This window comes from Nerophis ophidion, linkage group LG21 (assembly GCF_033978795.1).
Source record: "Nerophis ophidion isolate RoL-2023_Sa linkage group LG21, RoL_Noph_v1.0, whole genome shotgun sequence".
Classification (NCBI taxonomy): domain Eukaryota; kingdom Metazoa; phylum Chordata; class Actinopteri; order Syngnathiformes; family Syngnathidae; genus Nerophis; species Nerophis ophidion.
The window spans coordinates 5,903,604-5,919,291 of NC_084631.1; the positions used below are offsets into that span (position 1 = coordinate 5,903,604).

Here is a 15,688-nt window from a genome sequence, read left to right on the forward strand (position 1 = left end):
GCTTTGGGTTATGACCGAAAGGACAAGATCACGGGTACAAGCGGCCGAAATCAGTTTCCTCCGTCGGGTGGTGGCGCTCTTCCTTAGCTGGTGGCATCGTGTTTGCGTTCTACCGTGGGTGCAGCGAAGATGGAACACAGCGTGAAGGTAGGAACAATAATTTATTTATACTATAAAACAAACTAAAAACAAAGACACTTGCACAAAAGGCACTAACCAAAACCAACAGAACTAGCACATGAGCTAGAGAGAACAAAGGGAACGGAATGTGCTAGCATGTAAGCTAGGGACCATTTTCCATTCCATTTTCTACCGCTTATTCCCTTTTGGGGTCGCTGGCGCCTATCTCAGCTACAATCGGGCGGAAGGCGGGGTACACCCTGGACAAGTCGCCACCTCATCGCAGGGCCAACACAGATAGACAGACAACATTCACACACTAGGGCCAATTTAGTGTTGCCAATCAACCTATCCCCAGGTGCATGTCTTTGGAAGTGGGAGGAAGCCGGAGTACCCGGAGGGAACCCACGCATTCACGGGGAGAACATGCAAACTCCACACAGAAAGATCCCGAGCCTGGATTTGAACCCAGGACTGCAGGACCTTCGTATTGTGAGGCAGACCCACTAACCCCTCTGCCACCGTGAAGCTAGGGACAAACAAAACAAAATAGCATGGAAGCTAATCGAGTACGAAAAAGGTAGTTACCACAAAGCTGGAAAGAGCGACGTCAACTGTTGCGTGAAGCAAACAAGAGTCCAAGAACGAATGTAAAACAAAGGCGGTCTTAAATAGAGGACATGATCAACAAATCAGGTGCGTGACGACAAACAACAGACAGGTGACACAAAATGGGTAACTATGACAACGGAACAAAACCAGGAAGCGCCACCGGTGACTAAGGACGTCAAATAACACAACAGGGTGACGATAAAACAGAACATGACATGGTCCAAAATGTGGACCATTAGATAGATTAGATAGTACTTTATTTATTCCGTCAGGAGAGTTCCTTCAGGAAAATTACAATTTTCAGCACAATCCCATTCAAGTTTAGACAAACATTACAGGGAGACAGAACAGGATCGCTGACGGGTCTGCTGGCTTCCAGCGCCCCTTACAAAAAAGATGATATACAGGTAAACAAAGAGAGGGGGGTGGGGGGAATGGGAGAAAAAAATAGAAGATTAAAATAAAATTAAAAAATCAGTCTCAGCCTGGGCCCTGGAGAGGCGGTGCAGACTGAGGCCAAGGGAAAAAAAAAACAAAAAAAAAACAACTAATAGCCATGGTACACATCCCTCTTCCATGTGTGTAAGAGGGAAACATCAAACATCAAAGAACACAGAGGACATTAAAGACATTAAAGCAGCAGATACAAGCAGACACTTCTACATACAGCTATGAATAAAAAGTAAAAGAAACATATCCACTGTGGTGGCCTCTGCGGTGTTCCACGCCAGACACAGGAGCAGACCCAACAAAGCAACCAAGACAGCCGACTCCACTTCCAGCCAGTGTCCAGTCCGCATGGTCCAAGGTGACTGAGGTGTCCGACACCTGCTCACCCAGTCAAGACACCGCGAAGCCTCTCCGTCCCAGCGCTCAGTGCCAGCTCCGCAGCCCTGTCCCCTCATCCGCACCTCCTCCAGTCCCTCCAAACTCTGCAGTCCTGTCCCCTCATCCGTTCCTCTCGATGTGGAGGAAAAGACACCATGACACCCTTAGAGATAGGGTGAGAAGCTCTGCCATCTGGGGGGGAGCTCAAAGTAAAGCCACTTCTCCTCCACATCGAGAGGAGCCAGATAAGGTGGTTCGGGCATCTGGTTAGGATGCCCGTCCGACCGGTAGGAGGCCACGGGGAAGACCCAGGACAAGTTGGGAAGACTATGTCTCCCGGCTGGCCGGGGAACGCCCCGGGAAGAGCTAGACCAGTGGTTCCCAAAGTGGGCGGTACCGCCCCTGGAAAGATCTGGGGGGGCGGTGAGGAAGAAGGGGGCGTTAGGGGGGCGGCAGTCCGAAGTCGAAGTCAGAAGTTCGAACGTTTGTTTGACGATTTGTACACAACACGTGCAGCAGGACGAGTCCGTGGACGACGCATCAGGGTCCGGTTACCACACGCCGCTCTGGCCCAGTCAGATCCGACAGCGTAGACTACAAAAGCAAAAGCTCAGGTTTGTAATTTCAAGCTTGTAATGTTCAGAATTTTATATTATAATAAAAAACGCATTCTGGCGGTCAACATCATCTTGAGTTTAAGTCAACATGAAATTGGGGACTCGCCGTGTTGTGTTGTGTTGAGCTGGTTAGGGTGGTGCATTCACTGATATATATTGTTACGAATGTATATGACTTTGTACCTGTGTGTGCATGTGTGTGTGTGTGTGTGTGTGTGTGTGTCATTGTGTGTGTGGCGAGGGTGGCGTGCCTTAGATCACGACCGCCACCATTTTCTGTGAGTAAATGGAAGAAAATGAATGTTGTCATTTTTGTCTTTAAGTAGGCCTATTTATGAAATGTGATAAAATGCTGTATTTTACATGGTTTTTATTTTTTTGTTCCAGAATAAAGTATGGCCTTTGGTACAGCAAACAAAAAAAGAAGTGTCGGCAATATAGTGTGGAATATCTGAAATATGGATTTGTCGCGGACTGGGTGATCCCGGTAAGGTTTATTCAGGTGTACTGGAGAGGAGGCTTCGTCGGATAGTCGAACCTCGGATTCAGGAGGAACAGTGTGGTTTTCGTCCTGGTCGTGGAACTGTGGACCAGCTCTATACTCTCGGCAGGGTTCTTGAGGGTGCATGGGAGTTTGCCCAACCAGTCTACATGTGCTTTGTGGACTTGGAGAAGGCATTCGACCGTGTCCCTCGGGAAGTCCTGTGGGGAGTGCTCAGAGAGTATGGGGTATCGGACTGTCTTATTGTGGCGGTCCGCTCCCTGTATGATCAGTGCCAGAACTTGGTCCGCATTGACGGCAGTAAGTCGAACACATTTCCAGTGAGGGTTGGACTCCGCCAAGGCTGTCCTTTGTCACCCATTCTGTTCATAACTTTTATGGACAGAATTTCTAGGCGCAGTCAAGGCGTTGAGGGGTTCCGGTTTGGTAACCGCAGGATTAGGTCTCTGCTTTTTGCAGATGATGTGGTCCTGATGGCTTCATCTGACCGGGATCTTCAGCTCTCGCTGGATCGGTTCGCAGCCGAGTGTGAAGCGACCGGAATGAGAATCAGCACCTCCAAGTCCGAGTCCATGGTTCTCGCCCGGCAAAGGGTGGAATGCCATCTCCGGGTTGGGGAGGAGACCCTGCCCCAAGTGGAGGAGTTCAAGTACCTAGGAGTCTTGTTCACGAGTGAGGGAAGAGTGGATCGTGAGATCGACAGGCGGATCGGTGCGGCGTCTTCAGTAATGCGGACGTTGTACCGATCCGTTGTGGTGAAGAAGGAGCTGAGCCGGAAGGCAAAGCTCTCAATTTACCGGTCGATCTACGTTCCCATCCTCACCTATGGTCATGAGCTTTGGGTCATGACCGAAAGGATAAGATCACGGGTACAAGCGGCCCAAATGAGTTTGGGTCTCTCCCTTAGAGATAGGGTGAGAAGCTCTGCCATCCGGGAGGAACTCAAAGTAAAGCCGCTGCTCCTTCACATGGAGAGGAGCCAGATGAGGTGGTTCGGGCATCTGGTCAGGATGCCACCCGGAACGCCTCCCTAGGGAGGTGTTTAGGGCACGTCCAACCGGTAGGAGGCCACGGGGAAGACCCAGGACACGTTGGGAAGACTATGTCTCCCGGCTGGCCTGGGAACGCCTCGGGATCCCCCGGGAAGAGCTAGACGAAGTGGCTGGGGAGAGGGAAGTCTGGGTTTCCCTGCTTAGGCTGTTGCCCCCGCGACCCGACCTCGGATAAGCGGAAGATGATGGATGGATGGATGGATGGATGGGTGATCAATCCATTCCTAAATGTCGACAGTGAAGAAACTGGAGTGGCAGAGGAAGAACTGATTTCAATTCAAAACGACATTGAGCTAAGGCCAAAGTTCAAAAAGTCATATCAAGATTTTTGGTTCCAAAAAAAAATCTCTGACTGCTATCAAGTGCTGTGGAACAAGGTCAAGATGTACTTTATTGCCTTCCCAACATCATATTTAGTAGAACGGGGCTTCAGTGCAGTCGCCTTGCTTCTTTTCAAGCAAAGAAACCGACTGAAAATTACAGACCGCGGGGATCTACGACTTATTCTTAGTGAGTTCCAGCCTGATGTTGAGAAGTTTATGTCCCTGCACCGAGCACATCCATCCCATTAATATTAAGTGTGAGAAAGAAAGAGGTGCCAAGGGGGCGCCAGCCTGCAAAAGTTTGGGAACCATTGAGCTAGACGAAGTGGCTGGGGAGAGGGAAGTCTGGGCTTCCCTGCTTAGGCTGCTGCCCCCGCGACCCGACCTCGGCTAAGCGGAAGAAGATGGATGGAAGGACAGTTTTGTTTTAGCCGTGTTGCATTATATTTTAGAATATGCAGGAAAGCGGGCCGCACTTTGGACACCCAGTAGTGTTGAAGTCCCTTTAAACAATTCTTATCAACGCGATTAATCATCGTCATCTGTTCCTGACTTTACAGCTGCCAGCCTGTCTCCGTCTGTGCATGCATCCCCCTCACCATGCTTCCGGCATGCTTAAAAAAAAAAAGGGAGAAGTGGAGCAGGAATAATCGGAGAAGCGAGGCCGCATGACAAAACGCTATTGCTCATTCCTGCACTGTGCTTGCCCTTCACAGCTCCAGGATATCAATCATCTTTTTCTTTGGCTTTTTTCACCCCCCTTTTCTATGACTTTGACAAGCCAAGCTTTTTGTGAATGATGTCATATATCTACAGTGATCAGCTTGCATGTATCGATCCTATGTGATGGAGACTGGGAGGGGAAGATGGGAGGACGATGAGGATGAGGATGAGGAAGGGGACGAGGGGTACCATACCCGCATCGACCTGATAGGAAGGCCGGTCCGTTTTTTGCCGGCCATTATACTCGTAAATAACGTCAGTTCAAAGCATAATGGATGTAAAAAAAAAAAGGTGGCCATTTAAGGAAGTAGGCCAATTGGGATTGGCGCCAGACGGTGGATGGACACAAGCGACCAGCATCCGGGTATTTTAAAGACCTACACAAGGCATTTTTTTTAAAAAACATGATAATAAAAGTACCGGACTCACGTTTGTAGGTGCGGGAAGGAGCGCGCCATCTCGTCGTCGCCGAGTCCGCGTCACGGTGCCTCTCTCCCCGGACGTGAACGCCGCCGTCGCCAGCATCTCCCGAGCGCCGCCGAACGAGAGCCGAGTTGTGACGAACCGGGAAAAAAGGAGGAGGAGCAGGAGGGGGAGGGGGGTCACGTGTCCGTCGCTGCAAGGGGGCGCGGAGACGCCACGTCATCGCTGACGTCATCAACACATCTCATTCAAGTCCTACTTTTTCCTTTTTTAAGCTGTGAAAACGATGATGCTGTGTTCCAAATTTAAGTTGTTTGATGAATCTGGATAAGCCTACGGCTTTGCATTTTGTTATTATTTATATATATATGTTTGTATTCTTTTTTTTATTATTTTGAACTTACAACCCCCTGGCGCTGTTTTGTACTGTTTTCATAATGTTTTATAATGTTGTATATTGTTGTTTGGCTTACTGTTTGTAATTGTTGAAATTTATAAATAAACCTTTAAAAAAAAAAAAAAAAAAAACTTTTTCCTTTTTTATTCAATCAATCAATCAATGTTTGCTTATATAGCCCTAAATCACTAGTGTCTCAAAGGGCTGCACAAACCACCACGACATCCTCGGTAGGCCCACATAAGGGCAAGGAAAACTCACACCCATTGGGACGTCGGTGACAATGATGACTATGAGAACCTTGGAGAGGAGGAAAGCAATGGATGTCGAGCGGATCTAACATGATACTGTGAAAGTTCAATCCACAATGGATCCAACACAGTCGCGAGAGTCCAGTCCAAAGAGGATCCAAGACACAGCAGCGAGAGTCCCGTTCACAGCGGAGCCAGCAGGAAACCATCCCAAGCGTAGGCGGACCAGCAGCGCAGAGATGTCCCCAGCCGATACACAGGCGAGCAGTACATGGCCACCGGATCGGACCGGACCCCCTCCACACGGGAGAGTGGGACATAGAAGAAAAAGAAAAGAAACGGCAGATCAACTGGTCTAAAAAGGGAGTCTATTTAAAGGCTAGAGTATACAAATGAGTTTTAAGGTGAGACTTAAATGCTTCTACTGAGGTGGCATCGCGAACTGTTACCGGGAGGGCATTCCAGAGTACTGGAGCCCGAACGGAAAATGCTCTATAGCCCGCAGACTTTTTTTGGGCTTTGGGAATCACTAATAAGCCGGAGTCCTTTGAACGCAGATTTCTTGCCGGGACATATGGTACAATACAATCGACAAGATAAGATGGAGCTAGACCGTGTAGTATTTTATACGTAAGTAGTAAAACCTTAAAGTCACATCTTAAGTGCACAGGAAGCCAGTGCAGGTGAGCCAGTACAGGCGTAATGTGATCAAACTTTCTTGTTCTTGTCAAAAGTCTAGCAGCCGCATTTTGTACCAACTGTAATCTTTTAATGCTAGACATGGGGAGACCCGAAAATAATACGTTACAGTAGTCGAGGCGAGACGTAACAAACGCATGGATAATGATCTCAGCATCTTTAGTGGACAGAATGGAGCGAATTTTAGCGATATTACGGAGATGAAAGAAGGCCGTTTTAGTAACGCTTTTAATGTGTGCCTCAAAGGAGAGAGTTGGGTCGAAGATAATACCCAGATTCTTTACCGTGTCGCCTTGTTTAATTGTTTGGTTGTCAAATGTTAGAGTTGTATTATTAAATAGAGTTCGGTGTCTAGCAGGACCGATAATCAGCATTTCCGTTTTTTTGGCGTTGAGTTGCAAAAAGTTAGCGGACATCCATTGTTTAATTTCATTAAGACACGCCTCCAGCTGACTACAGTCCGGCGTGTTGGTCAGCTTTAGGGGCATGTAGAGTTGGGTGTCATCAGCATAACAGTGAAAGCTAATACCGTATTTGCGTATGATGTCACCTAGCGGCAGCATGTAGATGCTGAAGAGTGCAGGGCCAAGGACCGAACCCTGGGGAACTCCACACGTTACCTTAACGTAGTCCGAGGTCACATTGTTATGGGAGACACACTGCATCCTATCAGTAAGATAAGAGTTAAACCAAGACAGGGCTAAGTCTGACATACCAATTCGTGTTTTGATACGTTCTAATAAAATATTATGATCGACTGTATCGAAAGCAGCGCTAAGATCGAGGAGCAGCAACATAGATGACGCATCAGAATCCATCGTTAGCAATAGATCATTAGTCATTTTTGCGAGGGCTGTCTCCGTGGAGTGATTTGCCCTGAAACCGGATTGAAAGGTTTCACATAGCTTGTTAGACGCTAAGTGTTCATTTAACTGCTCCGCAACAATTTTTTCAAGGATTTTTGAAATAAAGGGAAGGTGAGACACCGGTCGGTAATTTACCATGAGGTCAGGATCGAGGTTAGGTCTTTTAAGAAGAGGATGAATAACCGCTTTTTTGAATGCTAGGGGAACAGTGCCCGAGGAGAGTGATAAGTTTATAATATTTAGCACTGATGGACCTAATAATACAAAGAGCTCCTTGATCAGTTTCCCAGGAAGAGGGTCAAGTAAACATGTTGTCTGTTTTATTCCATTTACACGTTGTAACAATTCCTCTAATGTTATTTCCTCAAAACGAGAGAAACTATTTTGGAGGGCAGTATCCGCCGTATATACAATCGTGTCAGTGTTAATAGAACCCCGTTGTAGCTGGGACGCATTGTCTTTAATCTCCTTTCTAATGACTTCAATTTTCTTACTAAAGAATTGCATAAAGTCATCAGCTGAGTGGGTGGAGCTACTGGAAGGAGTCCCTTGTTGGGTTAGCGATGCTACCGTACTAAACAAAAATTTAGGATCGTTTTTATTACGGTGGATGAGATTTGAGTAATATTTAGCTTTAGCTAAGGTAAGTATGTGTTTATAAGTTATTAAACCATCACTAAATGCTTGATGGTGAACCTCAAGTTTAGTCGTGCGCCATTTGCGTTCCAGCTTTCTACATAATAATTTCTGAGCTCTAGTTTCTTCTGTAAACCACGGGGTGCGCTTTTTTGGAGCCTTTTTTAACTTTAGCGGTGCTATGTTATCAATGGTTTCGCGCAGGGCGTCGTTAAAGTTGTTAGTGAGGTTATCAATAGAGCCCACATACTTTGGGAATGGTGCCATTACCGAGGGCATTAGGTCAGCAAGAGTTGTCGTTGTGGCTGTATTAATGTTGCGGCTGCTATAGCAGTTATTATTATTATTAGTTTGACGAACATGCGTCTGAACCTCGAATTTTATAAGGTAATGATCAGACAATACTTTAGTATACGGGAGTATCGTAACTTTGGAAACGGTGATGCCCCTGACAAGCACTAGGTCTATCGTATTACCGTTGCGATGCGTGGGTTCATTTATTATTTGTGTGAGACCACAGCTATCAATTACAGTCTGGAGCGCTACGCACGGTGGGTCCGATGGGGTATTCATATGGATATTAAAGTCCCCCATTATGATTATATTATCGGCGTGTGTCACTAGATCAGCAACGAACTCTGAGAATTCATTAATAAAGTCCGAATAGGGCCCTGGGGGGCGGTAGATAACAGCCAGGTGTAGAGGCAGCGGTGTGACAGACCTCATAGTAAGCACCTCAAACGATTTATATTTATTATTTATGTTAGGACTAAGGTTAAAGTTTTTGTTGTATATTAGTGCGACCCCCCCACCCCTTTTAAGCGGACGGGCAATATGCGCATGTGTAAAGTTAGGAGGACATGCCTCATTTAGCGCAAAAAAGTCGTTTGGTTTAAGCCAGGTTTCACTGAGACCGATGACGTTAAGATTGTTGTCTCTGATGATATCATTAACTAACAACGTTTTAGGAGACAATGATCTTATGTTTAAAAAACCTATATTATAGGTAGTGGGCTGTTTTAGGGAGTTTTTGATCAAATTATCCGTAGTAGCAATATTAATAATGTTGTGTTTATTATGCCCAGTGCATTTAGTATAGTTACGACCATATCTAGGAATTGATACGACAGGAATTTTCCGATTGTTTGATTGTTGCTTTGATAAACTGCACGCATCATGGTTAGCCTCCTCAGTAACGGGGATTTTCCGATTGTTTGTTTGTTGCTTTGATAAACTGCACGCATCATAGTTAGCCACCTCAGTAAAACACATGTCCAACTCTGAAACACTCAAAGCAGAAAAAACTTGTTCTAATTTAACTGACTCCTTACCCAGACCAGTAGTCTCGCATTTTCCATCTAAATCCGTCTTCGGGATGGAGGAAAGTGGTGTTCTGTGGGGATTAGCCTTCTGCTTTGTTTTTAGCCCCGCTCGGCATCCGCGTTTCCGATTATTAAAAAAAAAAAAACTGCCGGATTACCGTAATGTACCTAATAGACGAACTTTTAAAAAAAGTAATATTTTTTTCCCCCACACATCACATTTTCAAATCAGTTAAAGGCCTACTGAAATTAGATTTTCTTATTTAAACGGGGATAGCAGGTCCATTCTATGTGTCATACTTGATCATTTCGCAATATTGCCATATTTTTGCTGAAAGGATCTAGTAGAGAACATCCACGATAAAGTTCGCAACGCTTGGTCGCTAATAAAAAAGCCTTGCCTGTACCGGAAGTAGCAGACGATGTGCGCGTGACGTCACGGGTTGTGGAGCTCCTCACATCTGAACATTTTTTACAATCATGGCCACCAGCAGCAAGCGCGATTCGGACCGAGAAAGCGACAATTTCCCCATTAATTTGAGCGAGGATGAAATTCTTGTGGATGAGGAAAGTGAGAGTGAAGGACTAGAAGAAAACAAAAAAAAGACGAGGGCAGTGGGAGCAATTCAGATGTTATTAGACACATTTAGTAGGATAATTCTGGAAAATCCCTTATCTGCTTATTGTGTTACTAGTGTTTTAGTGAGTTTATATAGTCATACCAGAAAGTCGTAGGGGTGTGGTGACCGCCAGTGTCTCTGAGGGAAGCCACGAAGGAGCCAAGAGAGTCGCAGCTGCCTTTTTGACAGCTGCAGGAAGAACGACACGAGCTCCGCTCATGTCTACGGTAAGAGCAGACTTATTACCACAATTTTGTCACCAAAACCTGCCGGTTGACGTGAGGTCGGGAACCATGATCGCTTGACTGCTTTGTTCCATATTAAAGCTTCACCGTCATATTTAAAAAAGCCTTGCCTGTACCGGAAGTAGCAGACGATGTGCGCGTGACGTCACTGGTTGTAGAGCTCCTCAGACCTGAACATTTTTTACAATCATGGCCAGCAGCAGCAAGCGCGATTCGGACCGAGAAAGCGACAATTTCCCCATTAATTTGAGCGAGGATGAAAGATTCGTGGATGAGGAAAGTGAGAGTGAAGGACTAGAAGAAAACAAAAAAAAGACAAGGGCAGTGGGAGCGATTCAGATGTTATTAGACACATTTAGTAGGATCATTCTGGAAAATCCCTTATCTGCGTATTGTGTTACTAGTGTTTTAGTGAGATTATATAGTAATACCTGAAAGTCGGAGGGGTGTGGTGACCGCCAGTGTCTCTGAGGGAAGCCACGGAGGAGCCAAGAGAGTCGCAGCTGCCTCTTTGACAGCTGCAGGAGGAACGACACAAGCTCCGCTCATGTCTACGGTAAGAGCCGACTTATTACCACAATTTTCTCACCAAAACCTGCCGGTTGACATGAGGTCGGGAACCATGATCGCTTGACTGCTTTGTTCTATATTAAAGCTTCACAGTCATCTTTAAAAAAGCCTTGCCTGTACCAGAAGTAGCAGACGATGTGCGCGTGACGTCACGGGTTGTGGAGCTCCTCACACCTGAACATTGTTTACAATCATGGCCACCAGCAGCGAGAGCGATTCCGACCGAGAAAGCGACAATTTCCCCATTAATTTGAGCGAGGATGAAAGATTCGTGGATGAGGAAAGTGAGAGTGAAGGACTAGAAAAAAGAAAAAAAAAAGACGAGGGCAGTGGGAGTTATTCAGATTTACTAAGATAATTCTGGAAAATCTCTTATCTGCTTATTGTGTTACTAGTGTTTTAGTGAGTTTATATAATCATACCTGAAAGTCGGAGGGGTGTGGTGACCGCCAGTGTCTCTGAGGGAAGCCCTGGAGGAGCCAAGAGAGTCGCAGCTGCCTCTTTGACAGCTGCAGGAGGAACGACACAAGCTCCACTCATGTCTAAGGTAAGAGCCGACTTATTACCACATTTTTCTCACCAAAACCTGCCGGTTGACATGTGGTAGGGAACCATGATCGCTTGACTGCTCTGTTCCATATTAAAGCTTCACCGTCATCTTTAAAAAAGCCTTGCCCGTACCAGAAGTAGCAGATAATGTGCGCATGACATCACGGGTTGTGGAGCTCCTCACATCTGAACATTTTTTACAATCATGGCCACCAGCAGCAAGCGCGATTCGGACCGAGAAAGCGACAATTTCCCCATTAATTTGAACAAGGATGAAAGGTTCGTGGATGAGGAAAGTGAGAGTGAAGGACTTAAAAAAAAAAAAAAAAAAGACAGAGGCAGTGGGAGCGATTCAGATTTGCTAGGATAATTCTGGAAAATCCCTTATCTACTTATCGTGTTACTAGTGTTTTAGTGAGATTATATAGTCATACCTGAAAGTCGGAGGGGTGTGGTGACCGCCAGTGTCTCTGATGGAAGCCCTGGAGGAGCAAAGAGAGTCGCAGCTGCCTCTTTGACAGCTGCGGGAGGAACGACACAAGCTCCGCTCATGTCTACGGTAAGAGCCAACTTATTACCACAATTTTCTCACCGAAACCTGCCGGTTGACATGTGGTAGTGAATCATGTTCGCTTGACTGCTCTGTTCCATATTAAAGCTTCACCGTCATATTTAAAAAAAGCCTTGCCTGTACCAGAAGTAGCAGACGATGTGCGTGTGACATCATGGGTTGTGTAGCTCCTCACACCTGAACATTGTTTACAATCATGACCACCAGCAGCGAGAGCGATTCAGACCGAGAAAGCGACAATTTCCCCATTAATTTGAGCGAGGATGAAAGATTCGTGGATGAGGAAAGTGAGAGTGAAGGACTAAAAAAAAAAAAAAAAAAAAAAGATGACGGCAGCTGGAGCGATTCAGATTTTCTAAGATAATTCTGGAAAATCCCTTATCTGCTTATTGTGTTACTAGTGTTTTAGTGAGTTTATATAGTCATACCTGAAAGTCGGAGGGGTGTGGTGACCGCCAGTGTCTCTGATGGAAGCCCTGGAGGAGCCAAGATAGTCACAGCTGCAGGAGGAACGACACAAGCTCCGCTCATGTCTACGGTAAGAGCCGACTTATTACCACAATTGTCTCACCAAAACCTGCCGGTTGACATGTGGTAGGGAACCATGTTCGCTTGACTGCTCTGTTCCATAGTAAAGCTCAACCAATGTTTATTTATACAGCCCTAAATCGCAAGTGTCTCAAAGGGCTGCACAAGCCACAACGACATCCACGGGACAGAGCCCACATAAGGGCAAGGAAAAACCCACCCCAGTGGGACATCGGTGACGATGACTATGAGAAACCTTGGAGAGGACCGCATATGTGGGCAACCCCGAAAGCAATGGATGTCGAGCGGGTCTAATATAATATTGCAAAAGTGAAGTGAATTCTATTTATATAGCGCTTTTCTCTAGTGACTCAAAGCGCCTTTACCTTGTGAAACCCAATATCGAAGTCACATTTTTAAACCAGTTTGGGTGGCAATGGGGGATCATTTTTAATCAATCAATCAATCAATCAATCAATGTTTACTTATATAGCCCTAAATCACTAGTGTCTCAAAGGGCTGCACAAACCACTACGACATCCTCGGTAGGCCCACATAAGGGCAAGGAAAACTCACACCCAGTGGGACGTCTGTGACAATGATGACTATGAGAACCTTAGAGAGGAGGAAAGCAATGGATGTCGAGCGGGTCCAACATGATACTGTGAAAGTTCAATCCATAATGGATCCAACACAGTCGCGAGAGTCCAGTCCAAAGCGGATCCAACACAGCAGCGAGAGTCCCGTTCACAGCGGAGCCAGCAGGAAACCATCCCAAGCGGAGGCGGATCAGCAGCGCAGAGATGTCCCCAGCCGATACACAGGCGAGCAGTACATAGCCACCGGATCGGACCGGACCCCCTCCACAAGGGAGAGTGGGACATGGAAGAAAAAGAAAAGAAACGGCAGATCAACTGGTCTAAAAAGGGAGTCTATTTAAAGGCTAGAGTATACAAATGAGTTTTAAGGTGAGACTTAAATGCTCCTACTGAGGTGGCATCTCAAACTGTTACCGGGATAAATATAAGAATATTATTCTTCCATCTGCTCCTTCTGATCATGGAAATGTATAAGAAACAAAAAAAAACATTGAAAGTGTCAATTGTACGTGGTTTGTAAATATGCATTTTCATGAAAGGAATACAAATAAATGATGAGCAGGTGGGTAAAGTGTCTTGCCCAAGGACACAACGGCAGAAGCGCAAAAAAAAAAAAATGAAGTTTCTCCGTTTCGAACATTAAATATCTTGTCCTTGCAGTCTATGCAGTGCAATACGTTTTCATAACATGGTCACTACTGCCCACTTTGTCTTGTTTTATTGTTATATTTTTATTCCCATTGTTGCTTTTTAGTTTTTATTCTTATTGTAATATTTCTCTATTTTGTTTCCATTTAAACCCCCATTATTTACTTTTATTTAAATTGATCTCAACTCTGTACACTGCTGCTCGAATTTTAAATTTTCCTGAAGGAACTCTCCTGAAGGAATCAATAAAGTACTATCTATCTATCTATCCAATTGAAAATAAGTTGAAAAGGATTTACAAATGATTGCATTCGGTTTTTATTTATGGTACAAAATGCGGCTGCTAGACTTTTGACAAGAACAAGAAAGTTTGATCACATTACGCCTGTACTGTATATACCTTTATATACATATATACATACATATATACCTGTACTGTATATACCTTTATATACATATATACATACATATATACCTGTACTGTATATACCTTTATATACATATATACATACATATATACCTGTACTGTATATACCTTTATATACATACATATATACCTGTACTGGCTCACCTGCACTGGCTTCCTGTGCACTTAAGATGTGACTTTAAGGTTTTACTACTTACGTATAAAATACTACACGGTCTAGCTCCATCCTATCTTGCCGATTGTATTGTACCATATGTCCCGGCAAGAAATCTGCCTTCAAAGGACTCCGGCTTATTAGTGATTCCCAAAGCCCAAAAAAAGTCTGCGGGCTGTAGAGCGTTTTCCGTTCGGGCTCCAGTACTCTGGAATGCCCTCCCGGTAACAGTTCGAGATGCCACCTCAGTAGAAGCATTTAAGTCTCACCTTAAAACTCATTTGTATACTCTAGCCTTTAAATAGACTCCCTTTTTAGACCAGTTGATCTGCCGTTTCTTTTCTTTTTCTTCTATGTCCCACTCTCCCTTGTGGAGGGGGTCCGGTCCGATCCGATGGCCATGTACTGCTTGCTTGTGTATCAACTGGGGACATCTCTGCGCTGCTGATCCGCCTCCGCTTGGGATGGTTTCCTGCTGGCTCCGCTGTGAACGGGACTCTCGCTGCTGTGTTGGATCCGCTTTGGACTGGACTCTCGCGACTGTGTTGGATCCATTGTGGATTGAACTTTCACAGTATCATGTTAGACCCGCTCGACATCCATTGCTTTCCTCCTCTCCAAGGTTCTCATAGTCATCATTGTCACCGACGTCCCACTGGGTGTGAGTTTTCCTTGCCCTTATGTGGGCCTACCGAGGATGTCGTAGTGGTTTGTGCAGCCCTTTGAGACACTAGTGATTTAGGGTTATATAAGTAAACATTGATTGATTGATTGATTGATTTACGATTTACACAACGTGCCAACTTCACTGGTTTTGGATTTTGTATGTAAATACAAAAAATATACATATAAAAATATATACAGTATGTATACAAAAATACATTTTTAAATGTATTAGTAAGAAAATTGTACCTTGAAGATGGTAGATGGAATAGAATCCTCAAAATGTGATACCTAAAAGCTTGCTATTGTGTAATTTTCCAGTGAAAATTTGGGGTAAATCTGGCGATGAGAAGGTTTTTAAAATGGGATGTAAAATTTCACATTGCAGATGTCTCTCTTCCTTCATTTCCTGCTCATGTACAAATTCAAATAAAAAACCTGAATCGCAAGTAAAAAAAAAAAAGTTTTTCAGCAAGTAAGAACTTAAATTAAAAAAAAATTCGACAAATCGCATGTAAAACAAATAATTTTTTAAGTAAAAAAGAAACTCCAGTAAAAACACGAATCGCAAGTTAAATGTGAAGTGAATTATATTTATATAGCGCTTTTTCTCTAGTGACTCAAAAACGCTTTACATAGTGAAACCCAATATCTAAGTTACATTCAAACCAGTGTGGGTGGCACTGGGAGCAGGTGGGTAAAGTGTCTTGCCCGAGGACACAACGGCAGTGGCTAGGATGGCG

General features: G+C 44.9%; 1 protein-coding gene across 2 annotated transcripts in view; it reads right to left on the reverse strand.

Moving 5' to 3' along the window:
* The window catches only part of rusc1 (RUN and SH3 domain containing 1), a 65,234-nt gene extending 59,898 nt beyond the window's left edge, over positions 1–5,336 (reverse strand). For both annotated transcript variants that reach the window (XM_061881676.1, XM_061881675.1), the window contains exon 1: positions 5,207–5,336. The gene's annotated coding sequence lies outside the window, so the exon portion shown is untranslated. The remainder of the gene's footprint in view (positions 1–5,206) is intronic.
* Between the last annotated feature and the right edge of the window lie 10,352 nt (positions 5,337–15,688).